Raw genomic sequence first — 15,921 nt, 5'->3', positions numbered from 1 at the left:
CCCACTCCAGTACTCCTGCCTGGAGAATCCCATGGACAGAGGACCCTGGCGGTCTACAGTCCATGGGGTCATTAAGAGTCGGACACGACTGAGCGACTTCACTTTCACTTTTCATGTTCATGCATTGGAGAAGGAAATGGCAACCCACTCCAGTGTTCTTACCTGGAGAAGCCCAGGGACGGGGGAGCCTGGTGGGCTGCCGTCTATGGGGTCGCACAGAGTCAGACACGACTGACGTGACTCAGCAGCAGCAGCAGCAGCAGCAACAGCAGGTGAAAAATTAGTGCATTTTACATATTTTTATATTTCTCTGAAAACATTTAAAGAAACATTTTCTCCATGTCTCGCTTTGCTTACAAGCAATAGATTTTAACCCATTTTAATTTCAATTTGTTTCAGTTCAAAATACCTTTAAAATTTCCCTAAGGACATTCTCTTTTGATCAAAATGAACTCAGAAGTGTGTTAACTCCTAAATATGTGGAGAGTTTCTACAAATGCAATGTTCGTCAACTTCTCATTTAATCCCATTGTGATTTATAATTAGGATGAAATCCAAGAAAATGTTTGATTCAAGCTAACAAACAGAAAACCCCAGCAAAAGCAAAGAATGCTATTTAAAAGTTGAAGAGAGATTAGGAGAGAAATATAGAGAACATATATTCCAATTTTTGAAGAATGCCTGGCAAACTTTCAGGTGACTGTCTTATCAAGACCATGAAAAACCTTGAGCTTGATAATAGTGTAAATAAATTACAATGCAGGAGTTTGTGGATGATCTCCAGAAAGTGATGAGACGCGTATTTTACAGCTTGTTATCAAACTGCTGGAAAATCCTTAGGGTTGCAGAGAAAAGGTATTTTCCCCTGCTTTTCCCCCATTTCACATGACTGTCCACGGCTTGCATCAATCCAAAAAAGGCATGATCACGCCATAAAGTTTTAGCTTGCTTGGAGCAATATTTTACCTTCTTGAGAAAGCCGAAATGACCAGCCAAATTACAATGAAAATCAAACCCACAAAGGGTAAAAACCTGCCTCTCATTTCTCAAAGGCAGGAGGGTAAAGTGCTCCTTTCACCGCTCGTTAAATCCGGTCCATAGATGCGTGACATGAAGGAAAAAGGAGTTTAGTAGCATCTGTCGAGAACAGAGCATGGCCGAGGTGTTGCATGTCATTCCACTTACACATTTCAAGATGACCACGGAGAAACCGTCTAATCAAAGCGATGATTCTTCCAGGAGTCGTGTGTGGATGTGAGTTGGATCAAAAAGAAGACTGAGCACTGAAGAATTGATGCTTTTGAAGTGTGGTGTGGGAGAAGACTCTTGAGAGTCCCTTGGACTGCAAGGAGATCCAACCAGTCCATCCTAAAGGAGACCAGTCCTGGGTGTTCATTGGAGGGACTGATGCTAAAGCTCCGATCCTTTGGCCACCTGATACAAAGAACTGACTCACTGGAAAAGACCCTGATGTTGGCAAAGACTGAAGGCAGGAGAAGGGGATGACAGAGGATGGGATGGTTGGATGGCATCAGCGACTCGATGGACATGGGTCTGAGCAAACTCCAGGGGTTGGTGACGGACAGGGAAGCTTGGAGTGCTGCAGTTTATGCAAAGAGTCAAACATCACTTAGTGCCTGAACAACAAGGAATAACCATAGCGAGTCCATCCAAAATCCACCAAATGTGTTAAAACGACTGGTCACTGTGTTTACAGAGAAACTGAGAGACGCTCCATCTAAGGACAGACTGCATGGTTGTGAAAACTGTCCTTGAGGAGAGGGAACAGTCTGGGGAGGCTGACTCCTGGAGTCCATTTCTAAGGCAGACCCCCGTAGCATCCATTTCCCTCCAGCTGTGACCCTGAGAAATAACTCCAGAATACAGACTGAAGCCAGCCAGAAAGACTGAAACAAATATAATCTATGAACACAGGTATCTGGAATCTAGAAAAACGGTACAGATGAACCGATTTGCAGGGCCGAAGTAGACACGAAGGCACAGAGAACCGAGTTGTGGACCCAGGGGGAGAAGCAGAGTGTAGGATGGATGAAGAGTGTAGCCCTGACCTATATATACCACTGGGTGTAAAACATGGCTTTGCCCTGCTATTTCCTTCTGCGGCTGCACGGTTCTGCTGTGACCGTGATTCAGTTCCTTTTTTGGCCTTTGGCTTGAAAACCTTGTACAAGATGCAAACCTATCGTGACAACTTCAGCGCCACATGCTCTGAGTCTGTGGAAAGTTTTTGCATCCTCGCCCCACGCCTGCTCGGTTTTGAAGGCAGCAACAGGGCAGTTGAAATTAAACCCAGGGTTGGAGACAGTGTCTGTCTGCAACAGTCCCTGAAAGGCAGCGAGATTATCCATTTTGGGTCCAAGGCGTTGTAAATATCAGCAGTCTCTTAGAGTGATTGTGTTGTGCTTGGTCACTTGTCTGACTCTTTGCAACTCCATGGACTGTAGCCCGCCAGGCTCCTCTGTCCATGGGATTCTCCAGGCAACAATACTGGAGTGGGTTGCGATGCCCTCCTCCAGCAGATCTTCCCAGGGATCGAACCCAGGTCTTCCACACTATAGGTGGATTCTTTAACGTCTGAGGCACCAGGGAAGACCCTTAGAGACTGGGACCCTCAAATGAAGCTGTGCTGAGGAGTCAATTGTGATGTCAGCTTCAATGAGCCCTTTTATCTCTTCCTGTACGTAATAATGTGTGTATCACTAAATCTATGAGGTTCGAGGTGAAACTGGCCAAATACCTCATTTACTTTGACGCGGACACTTATTGCTTTACCCTACATGTACCTTGGAGCAGGAAACAGCAACCCACTCCAGCACGTTTTCCCTGGAAAATATCGTGGACAGAGGAGCCTGGTGGGCTACAGTCCAAAGGGTTGCAAAGAGGTAGACACAACTGAGTGTCTCAGGAGCAAACGTGAACCAATATTCAAAGCATTAGGACAGTTTGTCAATTATGAAAAAATTGGGGTCATTAGTTATAATGAATGGAAAACTGTTCCCGGGTGAAAACAGCCAGAAGTCTAGGTTGGGACTCATGGCATATGGAATATTATGGCATGGATCAGTATGATATAGGCTGTGTTGGAAGTGTTAGTCACTTATTCACGTCTGACTGTGTGACCCCATGGACTGCAGCCCGCCAGGCTCCTCTGTCCACGGGATTCTCCAGGCAAGAATACTGGAGGGGGTTGCCACTTCCTTCTCCAGGGGATCTTCCTGACCCAGGGAGAGAACCTCAGTCTCCTGCACTGCTGGCAGATTCTTTACCATCTGAGCCACCAGGGCTCAGATACAATGTTATGATACATGCTATGATACAATGTGTATCAGAAATAAATGTACTACTATGGGAAAGTAAATGGCAACCCACTCCAGTATTCTTGCCTTGGAAAACTTCCATGGACAGAGGAAGCTGGCGAGCTACACTCCACAGAGTTGCCAAGAGGGGGACACCACTGAGCAACGAAATCACCACCACCACTTGGATTACTGTGGTACAACATAGACCTAAACAGGTTCAAGTCATCCTCTTTGTCTAAATCTGGATCAAGAATACTAGCGTAATTCCCGGCTACAATTGATTCTGTTTCTTTTCATATGAAACAGAACTGATCAGCCGCTCAGTCGTGTCCAGCTCTTTGCCGCCCGTTGGACGTTAGCCCACCAGGCTCCTGTGTCCATAAATATTTTCCAGGTGAAAATAGAGGAGCGGGTTGCCGTTTCCTCCTTCGTGGCACACATGTAGTGAAGCAGTATGTGTCCACAGTGAAAGGAAATGAGCTATCTGGCAGTCCAGTTTCACCTTGATAAATTTAACACATCAACTCTTTCCTGTTTATATACAAGACTGACTCATTATCACGGGCTTACTCAGTGGCTCAGTGATAATCTGCTTGCAATGCCGAAAACACAGAAGGCAGGGGTTCCATTCCTGGGTTGGGAAGATCCCCTGGAGAAGGGAATGGCGACCCACTCCAGAATTTTTGCCTGGAGAACCCCAGGGACACAGGAGGCTGATGGGGTGCGGTCCAAAGGGTCACAAAGAGTTGGTCACAACGGAAGTGACTTAGCACGCACACACACAAACACACACATTCGTGTTACTAGTAGTGTTCCAATTTGCAGATGAGGAACTTGAATCTCACAGCGTAACATTTTCATCTAGCTAGTAAATGACATCTCAGTGCGGGAGTTCTTACCAAGAATTCTGCGCTCTGACGAGAATTACCTACTGAATTACATATTAAATGACAGAGTTAATGATACATTTCTAAAATTCGTTATGCTGACAAAAAAATGATGCTTTTGAACTGTGGTGTTGGAGAAGACTCTTGAAGAGTCCCTTGAACGACAAGGAGATCCAACCAGTCCATCCTACGGGAATTCGGTCCTGAATATTCACTGGAAGGACTGCTGTTGAAGCTGAAACCCCAATCCTTTGGCCTCCTGATGCGAAGAGCTGATTCATTTGAAAAGACCCTGATGCTGGGCAAGATTGAAGGCAGGAGGAGAAGGGGATGACAGAGGATGAGATGGATGGATGGCATCACCAGTCCAATGGACATGAGTGTGAGTAAACTCTGGGAGTTGGTGATGGACAGGGAGGCCTGGCATGCTGCAGTCCATGGGGTCACAAAGAGTCGGACATGACTGAGACTGAACTGAACTGACTCAATGCTAACTATGGATCTTGCGGCCATTAGAACTCCATAGGAGCTATACTTTTAATAAACTGGTACTCTTAGACAACGTGATTTAAGAAGCTAATGCAGGCCTGGTGGCTCAGGGGTAAAGAATCTTCCTGCAAATCCTGCAACTAGAGAGTAGCTCCCATGTAGCAACAGAGACCCAGTGTTAAGAAAAGCTAATCCAATCAATCCTAACAATTTAAAAAAAGAAAAAAAAGATGCAATCCTCTTTCTACTGTCATGGAATGTAATTCCACTGTCTTCCCAAGTTAAGACACCAACAACTCAGAAACTGTAGCAAAGGAAAAGATTGGAATTGAGTCCATGAGTATTTGCCCTCCAGTGGACACGGCTGGCCGTGGGCAGTGCGGAAGTCTTAGGTTCTACCTGAGCCATTTCCAGCCACAAAGCAATTCTTGGCCAATGTTCCAGAGTCCAGTTTTCTGACAAAGCTCAGAAATAACCAGTCATTTCCCCCTTTGTATTCAATGTATCTGCAGTGCCATTTTACCATGTAGGGTTCACTGGTAGCTCTGAGGGTAAAGAATCTGCCGGCAATGCTGGAGACGGCGATTTGATCCCTGGGGTCAGGAAGATCCCCTAGAGAAGGGAACGGCACCCACTCCTGTATTGTTGGTGCTGCCCTGGTGGCTCAGTGAGTAAAAATCCGCCTGCGATGCAGGAGACTCGGCTTCGATCCTTGGGTGGGAAGATCCCCTGGAGAAGGAAGTGGCAACCCACTCCAGTGCTCTTGCCTGGGAAATCCCAAGGACACAGGAGCCTGTTGGGCTATGGTCCATGCGGTCGTGAGAGTCGGACACGACTTTGAGACTAAAGCACTGTCACCAGCACCAGAATTCTTGCCTGAGAAATCTCATGGACAGAGGCGCTTGGTGGGGTACAGTCCATAGGGTCCCAAGAGTCCAACACAGCTGAGCAACTTTCACTTCAAGCACTGTCTTAGACAGTGGGTGGGAAATGCAATCTTTATAGGGAGCCTAAAATCGACCTCTTATAAAAGCAAAGGGAACAAATGGGAACATCGCACGGCCATGATCTTTACTACTGCGTCTTAAAGGGCATGGCCATCTAGTCCCAGGCACCGAGCAAGGCAGGGTTTAAGGAAAGCGTCGTGTAGAAGAATGCCAAAGGGGAATGATATTCCAAAATACAAGCTGAGTCTTCCAAAAATCACGTCAACACTCCACGATCACATTTCTTCTGACAACTGTGTTTTTCTTTTCTCTCTGTCTCACTTGCTTTCCCTGCCTGCTTCCTTGCATCTCTCGAAGACTCTCTTTCTCTCTCGATCTTTCCTAAATAGAGCACGTAGCGATCTTTCCTAAATAGAGCACTTAGCGACATTCTCTGTGATTGTTGGCCTCATCCTTTACAGATTCTGCTCAAAACACCTACCCATCAGTCACAAGGGGGCTTGGCACTTACCTGGTGGTTCAGCGGCTAAGATTGTACATTCCCAGTACAGGGGGCCCAGGTTCACTCCCTTGTCAGAGAACTAGGTCTTACACTCTGCACTAAAGCTTCTACATGCTGCAACGAAGACCCAGCTCAGCCGAGTAAATATTCAAAAAGAAAAGAAAATGGCGGTGCTGGGCAAGCCAGTTCTTTCCTCCATGGATATAATCCAAGCTGCATGAGACAGAGTCAACACAGTCTGCCCTGAGACATCTCTAACATAGCTCTCCCTTCATCCTCCAGTGCAGTAGCCTTGGGGTGTTCTCATAAACTGATTAGGGTTTCTGGGTCAGGAAGAGCCCCTGGAGGAGAAAATGGCAAATTGCTCCAGTAACCTTGCCTGGAGAATCCCATGGACAGAGGAGCCTGGCAGGATACAGTCCTTGGGCTCCCAAAGAGTTGGACAGAACTGAAATGACTTAGCACGCACGCATGCAAACACAGCTTCACAATTCAGACTCTGGCATTTAGCGGGCTCCTGCTGGACCACCATGCAGGTTCCTTTAACACCAAAGTGTGTTCCCTTTCACGTTGTATTGGAGGAAGCGAAGCCCACACACTCTCCATATGTCCTTCTTATTTACCTACTGTCCCCTTTGTGACCCAGGATCCACGTTACCTTTAGTCACTGTTGCTCCTGAGGCTCCTCTTGGCCGTAACAACCTCTCAGAGCTTCCTTTGTTTTTGGAGATCCTGAGACTGAAGAAGGACCTGGCAAGTATTTTGTAGAATGTCTGTTCCTACTGGGATGTGTTTGAGGTTATTCTCACGACTAGATTGGGTTATAGCTTTTATTTTGGAAGGAAGACTTCAAAGGCACCACATTCTATCAAGGGAATACATGACCTACAGGTCTTCCAGTGGGGCTAGTGACAGACTCTGTGGCTGAGGTCTTAGCTCTTGGGTTTCCTAGCTCTTAAGTTACTTGCTAACTGCTTTCCTTGTTTCAACCACTGGAAGAGACTCGCTCGCCACAGCCTGTCAGTAAGGAGTTACAAATTCTATACCACATCCTCAAGTGGGGAGTCATTCCATAAACTACTGGGAGTTCTTTTGTGCCTCTGTGTTTGAGCTTCACTAATCATATGATGAGATGAGATGGTTGGATGGCATCACCGACTCAATGGACATGAGTTTGAGTGGACTCCGGGAGTTGGTGATGGACAGGGCAGCCTGGCCTGCTGCAGTCCATGGGGTCGTAAAGAGTCGGACGCAACTGAGCGATTGAACAACAATCATATATTTATATGTCTTAAACGTGGGTAACGCCGACTGCCATATGTCAACTCAGAAAAAGTTATTCAGTACACGCCTGCATTCCTTATTCCACTCACATGGTCTGATCTCTGCGGAAGAGATAAGACATTTAAAACCAGAGTTCTGGAGACTTTCCTGGATATTGGAGGGTTAGGACTTTGCCTTTCAGTAGACGGGGGTTTGGGGAACCTAAGATCCCACATGGCTGGAGGCCAGAAAACCAGAACATAAGACAGCAGCAATGTTGTAACAGATTCAATAAAGACTTTAAAAATGGTGCACATCAAAAGAAACAAAAATCTTTAAAAAACGCGTGTGTGCTCAGTTGCTCAGTCACGTCAAACTCTTTGCAATTCCATGGACTGTAGCCCACCAGGCTCCTCTGTCCATGGGATTCTCCAGGCAAGAATACTGGAGTGGGTTGCCATGCCCTCCTCCAGGGGATCTTCCTGACCCAGGGATGGAACATATGTCTCCTGTGTCTCCTGCATCCGTAACAACGGCACCAAGCATCCTGAGACCATACAAGATTAGAGGGGAGGGGAGATGTGATTCTTGGCTAGATGGTAAAGATATGTGAGATTCACAGTAACTAGAGGGACCATCCCATCAGTGTCCCAAACGATCCTGTCTTTTACAAAGTCTCAGTTATCTTTCCACCCTCCTGGTGCTGTGGCTTTCTGTAGGCAGCATGTTTAGGGTCCCCAGAACACACACACACACACACACACACATACACATCCTAAAAATCAGTAAACTTTGAGACTGTACACAAGAGGGGCCTGACCCACAAGGTCAGAAATGCTACCTGTCAATAATCAGAGAGAATCCTACTAAGAAAGTAGGAAATCTAGACTGAGTGGCAATCTTTCACTTTTTTTTTTTTTTTTTGGCTAATCATATACACATCTTTGATTCAGGAAATCAACCCTGAATATTTGTGGGAAGGACTGATGCAGAAGCTCCAATCCTTTGGCCACCTGATGCAAAGAGCCGACTCATCAGAAAAGACCCTGATGCTGGGAAAGATTGAGGGTGAGAGGAGAAGGGGATGACAAAGGATGAGATGGTTGGATGGCATCACCGACTCAATGGAAATGAATTTGAGCAAACTCCAGTAGTTGGTGAAGGACAGGGAGGCCTGGCGTGCTGCAGTCCGTGGGGTCACAGAGTCGGTCATGACTGAGTGACTGAACTGATACCCATCTTGTATTGCCATTAGTAACATTACTGGACATCCCCTGGTGGGTCCAGTGATTGGGAATTCGCCTGCCAGTGCAGGGGACACAGGGTCAGTCCCTGGTCTGGGAAGATCACACAGGCTGAGAAGCAACTAAGCCCGTGTACCACAATTACTGAAGCTTTGCTCTACATCCTGGGAGCCACTACAAGAGGAGCCTCTGAAATGAGAGGCCTACACATCCCAACTAGAGAATAGCCCCTGCTCGCCGCAACTAGGGAAAGTCCACACGCAGCAAGGAAAACCCACAGCAGCCAAAAAAAAAATTCTTTTAATAAATCAATTTTAAAAGTAACCTTGCTATACAGAAAAGGATCAGTGCTTTTCTAAACAAACGAGGAATCTGCTTTCTCCTATGAAACACTACTGCCTGAAAGAACAATGATAATAATTAAACATTTTTGAAATAGTTTCATGGCAGTCATTTCTATAATAAATGACTTCCCCGGCTGTCGGAAAAATTACATTAAGCAGTTCATTAAGCTAAAATGTCAAGGAATTTTGCAAATATTTAGTTTGTGCATTGTATCTGCCAAACACTGGGTTAACACCTCAGAGACACAACACACACACACACACATGAAAGCAATAATCTATCCTAGGAGAGTTCCCTGGAGACAGTGGCTAAAACTCCATGCTCCCAATGCAGGCCGCTGGGGTTTGATCCGTGATCAAGGAACTAGATCCCACATGCTGCAAGTGAGGCCCGGCACAGTCAAATAAATAAATAAAAATAGATATGAATTTAAAACAAAATAATCTATCCTCTTTTACCGTAAGATGGCTTCTGACGTTCTCCGAGTTTTTGTCATGAATGAGAATTAATGCTCAAGTTTTGCCCAACAGAGCTTATTAAGTCAATCCTCAAATTGAGTTTACCACGTCATTTGGAGGGAGCTGAAATTCAAGAGAAGTTTAATTGCCTGTTTTCCAAAGAATACATTGCTCTTGGGGCAGGATCACTCACTTAGGTGGGAAGGAAAACACAGTGGAATGTAATCTCTGAAGGACTTCCCTGGGGGCTCAGAGGGTAAAGAATCTGCCTGCAATGCAGGAGACCTGAGTTCGATCCCTAGGTCAGGAGGAGGGCATGGCAACCCACTCCAGTACTCTTGCCTGGAGAATCCCACAGACAGAGGAGCCTGGCGTGCTGCAGTCCATGGGGGTCGCAAAGAGTCGGACATGACTGAGTGACTGAACTGAGCTGAATTGATGGCTGATTGATGATGCTGGACAGCATAAACCAACAGCACATTGTAAAGCAATTATCCTCCCATTAAAAAAAAAAATTTAATTTAACTTTAAAGACACTGGCATGGACTTTCCCTGCTGGTCCACTGGCTAAGAATCTGCCTGCCAGTGCAGGCAACAATCATTTTGATCCCTCGTTTGGGAAGATTCCACGTGCCATGGCACAACTAAGCCTATGTGTCATGAGCACTGAGTGTGTGCTCTCGAGCCCGTAGTCTGCGACAAGCGAGGCTACCGCAGCGAGAAGCCAGGCCGCCACAATTAGAGAGTAGTCCCCGTTTGCTGGAACTAGAAAACCGGAAACAAAATTACCTGCACAGCAATGAAGACCCAACACAGCCAAAATTAACACAAATTACTTAAAAAAGAAGCAATGGCACATTCATTAGCACCCAAACTATGAAATACTTAAGGATGGATCTAGAAAAATAAGTGCAACAAGATGGGTATGAGGAAAGCTACAAAATCAGACAGGAAGAAAACCAAAGAGCCAAATACATGGACATATGTCCCATGTGTGCGGGTAGACCATCTCAATACTGTCAAGATGTCAGTTCTTTCCACTTTGATCTTCAGATCTAAAGCAATCCCAGGGAAAATTTCAACAAGGCCTGTTTTGCGGACATCAATTTTGTTGTTGTTCAGTCACTAAGTCGTGTCCAAGTCCTTGTGATCCCAGACTACAGCCCACCAGGCTTCCCCGTCCTTCACTATCTCTTGGAGTTTTCTCAAACTCATGCCCATCGAGCCGGTGATGCCATCCAGCCATCTCATCCTCTGTCGTCCCCTTCTCCTCCTGCCCTCAACCTTTCCCAGCATCAGGGTCTTTTCCAATGAGTCAGCTCTTCACATCAGGTGGCCAAAGGATTGGAGCTTCAGCTTTAGCGTCAGTCTTTCCAATGAACACCCAGGACTGATCTCCTTTAGGATGGACTGGTTGGATCTCCTTGCAATCCAAGGGACTCTCAAGAGTCTTCTCGAGTACCACAGTTCAAAAGCATTGTTGATGATGCTAAAGTTTATATCACTGAGAAATAAAATTTATCCACATCTCACCAGACTTTCTCCCAGATAATTCCAAATCCAGAATCAGATTTTACTTTTTTCTTTCCTTCTTTTCCTTCCTTCCCCTGCCCTCTTTTCCCCCTCTAAAGAAGCAACATTTTGTTTCTTTTTTGAGGGGCACAAAACCCTCTTCCCCTAAATATATCCATGGATTTCTCTGATACTTAATTCCAGAGTCTGCCTCCCAGAACTCACATATTCACAGAGAACTCCTGTCTGTCTTGTAATAACACTTAAGCATCAACAAATCTCTACACCAGGGGTTAGCAAACTATTTCTATAAAGGATCAGGTATTGACAGTACCTCTTTTAAGCTTCACAGGTAAGGCTGTCTGTCAATGTTTTGAAAGGTTTTAGCACTTTTTTGAGGTCAAAGTTACATACCATATGATTCACCCATTCTCAGGTATGGTTCAGTGTTTTTTTAAAGTTAATCTATATCACCATCTAGTCTTCACTATTTAAATCCAGCTGACTTCCCTGGTGGCTCAGACGGTAAAGCCTACAATGAGGGAGACCAGGGTTCAATCCCTGGGTCGGGAAGATCTGCTGGAGAAGGAAATGGTAACCCACTCCAGTACTCTTGCCTGGAAAATCCCATGGACTGAGAAGCCTGGTAGGCTACAGGCCATGGGGTCGCAAAGAGTTGGACACGACTGAGTGACTTCACTTTCACTTTTCACTTAGAACATTTACATTCCTATGAAAAGTCCTCTCGTGCCCATATTCAGGCGATTGCCCTTCCAACTCAGGCAACTGCTATTCTCTAGGGGGGAAAAAAATGCCTTTGCCTACGTGTCAAATGAATGGAATCATATGCTTTTTTTTTTTTTTTTTTGCCCAGCATACTGTTCTTATGGTTCATCCAGCTGTAACATGTCCCTGTGAGGTGCTCCTTTCTTTGCGGAATAGGATTCATTCAGATGGACATACCACAGTGTATTCATGCAGCGATGAACATTTGGGATTTTTTCCAGCTTCCAGCTATCAGGAAGAATGCTTTGAACTTTGGTCAAAAAGTATAAATGGGCAGTTAGGAGATGAATAAGTTCTGGGGAACTGATGCCCAGTGCTGGGGTTAGAGTAACAGACACTGTGTTGTTTTACTTGAAAGCTACTACAAAGTTGCTGTTGTTCAACTGCCAGGATTGCCTCTCCTTCACCATCTCCCGGGGCTATCTTTAAAAAAAAAAGAAATAAAGGGAGGTGGTGGAGGGCTTAGGGAGTGCTATGATGCAAATCCTCTTGCCAGGTATAAATGTATCAAATCATTAAACTGTGCCACTTAACCTCACACAATGAGGCATGTCGGACAAATCACAAAAGTTAACTCCCATGTGTCAATGCAGGCATCCATGGCCGATGCACGCATGAATGAGTATGGCTCTGTTCCAATAAAACTTTGTTTGCAAAAGCGAGACAGGGGCCATATTTGCCCAAAGGGCTGTTTAACTGTCTTGCCTCTAGCTGTTAGCCACATTCTTGAGTGCCTGGAAATAGGAAGCCGTACAGCCACGCCATATGCATTTATCTGTTAATGCCTCTCTCTTCACATAACCTTGAACCCTGTTAGGGCAAGACAGCGTTTTGTTGGATAATTTTCCAATGCCTTGCTAGCTCCTAACACAACAGGCACAGAATAAATAGCTGTTAAATGTATGCTTGAGTTCGCTCAGCTGTGTCCAACTCTTTGCAGCCCCGTGGACTGTAGCCCACCAGGCTCCTCTGTCCATGGGGATCCTTCAGGCAAGAATACTGGAGTGGGTTGCCATTCTCTTCTCCAGGGGATCTTCCCAACCCAGGGATCGAACCCAGGTCTCCCTCTTTACAGGGAGCTTCTTTACTGCCCAAGCCATCAGGGAAGCCGCAGTAACTAATAAGTCATACTCATTAAGCCCAAGAAAGAGAACTAGGCCTAATTGTCAGAATTTGATTCAACACTCACGACGGCAGTACTCTGACGATAAAACAATCAACAACGCAATAGGATTCTTCTTTTTGAGCTATATTTCTTTCACAAGGATTTAGAGTCATTCAATACGATTCAGTTGGTGAATTATGTCTCTCTCTCCAATGTAAAGGTTTTCTTCTTTTTATTCAGTGGCTAAGTCATGTCAGGCTCTTTGCAACCCCATGGATTGTGGCAGGCAAACTCTTAAATTTTCCAGTTACTCTTAAGGCATTCTAGAAAATCATTTGCATGTTCAGAACATCATCAGAAAAGAAATACTGTTAAAACTGCCTTGATGTTTACAAGGAATAGATAACAGGAATGCCACTGGGTTTAAATGACATTTTCCCAGGAACTTATAAGATGATGAAGGCAATGAATTTAAGCATTAACTGTCATTATTAACATTCCCTTCATCTCTAATATGGTTAATTTAGGGATGTTCTACAGCGACGTATTCCCAAGCCAAAACAATTTCTTTTTAAGAATATATTCCAAATGCCAGATGCATAATTCTTTTTCGGAAATATACTCCTGACAAAGCAATGGAATGCTCTTGCCATTCCGAATAGCTTTTGAAACCCCAGCTCAGACCTTAAAAGGACTGACTCATGGCTCAGATAAACGCAATAAAACTGAATTGAATTAACAAAATGATACCCAGAAGGGAAAATAAGGCTGCCTGTGAATAAGTATATGTTACACAGTGGGTGATTCTTGGTCAAGAAGTGTAATTTATACTCTGTATCAACTTGCTTTTATGGCGTTTTTGAAAGTTCAAGGTTACAGGCAGATTCCTACATAAGCAGCCCAAATTCTCAACCCTTTCTCATCCATGCTATCGTGCTAATAATTCATGGCAATATTTGGAATGAAGGTCTTTATTTTGAGGTATAAATGGGTTGGTGACATAATTTAGCAGTCATTCGGGGACAGGTCTGTGGGTGGAAGGAATGAGCAATAATTGTATGGAGCACTTATCATGATTTAGGGTCAGCAAGAATGAAGGTTTACTGTTAAGTAAAACCAACCTGTCCTCATGTTAGAAAGCTATGAACATGATAATAAATTGGTATTACATAAAATAACACGTGCATGCTCAGCTGTGTCTCTTTATCAACTCATGCACTGTAGCTCACCAAGCTCCTGTGTCCATGGGAGTTTTCAGGCAAGTGTGCTGGAGTGGGCTGCCATTTCCTTCTCCAGGGGAATCTTCCCGACCCAGGGATCAGGCCCAGGTTGTGTGAATTGCATCGCAGGCGAATTATTTACCCACTGAGCCACTGGAGAAGCCCACGTAAAATAATGCCTCCAGAACAGCGCCGAGTTTAAGGAAAAGAAACAAAACAAAAAGGGCGTTTGGGGAAGAGTGGATATGTGTATAGGTATGGCTGAGTCCCTTCAGTGACCAGCTGAAACCATCCCAATGTTGCTAATCAGCTGTTGTTCAGTCGCTCAGTGGTGTCTGACTCTTCGCGACCCCATGGACTGTAGCCCACCAGGCCACTCTGCCCATGGGATTCTCCAGGCTAGGATACTGCAGTGGTCTGCCATTTCCTCCTCCAGGGATTAAACCTGCATCTCCAGCATCGCACCACTGAGATAGCTGGGCTTCTCACTACTCGGCTATACCCCAACATAAAATAAAAACTTAAAAAGAAAATAAGACATCTGTGAAGGGTTGTCTATCAACTGTTCAGAGATAATGAAACAACGTGTTTACAAATTGAGTCAACAAACCAAAAAAATAGGAAAATCGCTGATCAGCTTCAAAGTGCCAGGAGAACTGCCAATCCCACTCCTGGGCATACATCCAGAGAAAAACATGACCTTAAAGAATGCAGGCACCCCGGTGTTCACTGCAGGCCTGTTTACAATACCCTAGATATGGAAGCAACCTCAACGTCCATCACTGGAGGAATGGATAAAGATGTGGTTCAGATCAGTTCAGTCGCTCAGTCGAGTCCGAATCTTTGCAACCCCACGGACTGCAGCACGCCAGGCCTCCCTGTCCATCACCAGCTCCCGGAGATTATTCAGACTCATGTCCATCGAGTTGGTGATGCCATCCAACCATCTCATCCTCTGTCATCCACTTCTCCTCCCACCTTCAGTCTTTCCCAGCATCAGGGTCTTTTCCAATGAGTCAGCTCTTCGAATCAGTTGACCAAAGTATTGGAGTTTCAGCTTCAGCATCAGGCCTTCCAGTGAATATTAAGGAGTGATCTCCTTTAGGATGGACTGGTTGGAACTCCTTGTGGTCCAAGGAACTCTCAAGAGTCTTCTCCAACACCACACAGTTCAAAAGCATCAATGCCATGTGTATACAATGGAATATCACTCAGCCACAAAAATGAAATAATGTCATTTGGAGCTGCACAGATGGACCTAGAGATGGTCACACCAAGTGACATCAGACAGAAAGACAAATGTCTCGTGATACCAATTATATGTGGAATCTAAGTGATACACATGGACTCATTTACCAGACAGAAACAGAGTCACAGACGTAGAAAACAAATGTCTGGTTACCAGGGGGATAGGGGTGGGGAGCAGAGGGGTAAATTGGGAGACTGGGGTTAGCGTACACATACTGCTTCGGTCGTGCCTGACTCTTTGTGACCCCATGGACTGCAGCACCCCAGGCTTCCCTGTCCATCACCAAATGCCGGAGCTTGCTCAAACTCATATCCATCACATCGGTGATGCCTTCCAACCATCTCATCCTGCGTCACCCCCTTCTTCTCCTGCCCTCAATCTTCCCAGCATCAGGGTCTTTTCCAATAACTTCAAATCTACACATTTCCTTCTTAATTTACAAGCATTATTTGGGACTAGTATATATGGGCAACTAACTCGATGTCGGATATGGGGTTGGAAGTTAATATCCAACACAATGCAGGCAAATAAGAACCTGGACCATTGAGCTGACATTTTTCTTCCAGGCTGGCAGTTCTTATCAGAGCTACTTAA

This window comes from Ovis aries, chromosome X (genome assembly GCF_016772045.2).
Source record: "Ovis aries strain OAR_USU_Benz2616 breed Rambouillet chromosome X, ARS-UI_Ramb_v3.0, whole genome shotgun sequence".
Lineage (NCBI taxonomy): Eukaryota > Metazoa > Chordata > Mammalia > Artiodactyla > Bovidae > Ovis > Ovis aries.
The sequence above is the reverse complement of the archived record's forward strand: the minus strand, read 5'-3'. Positions refer to the sequence as shown.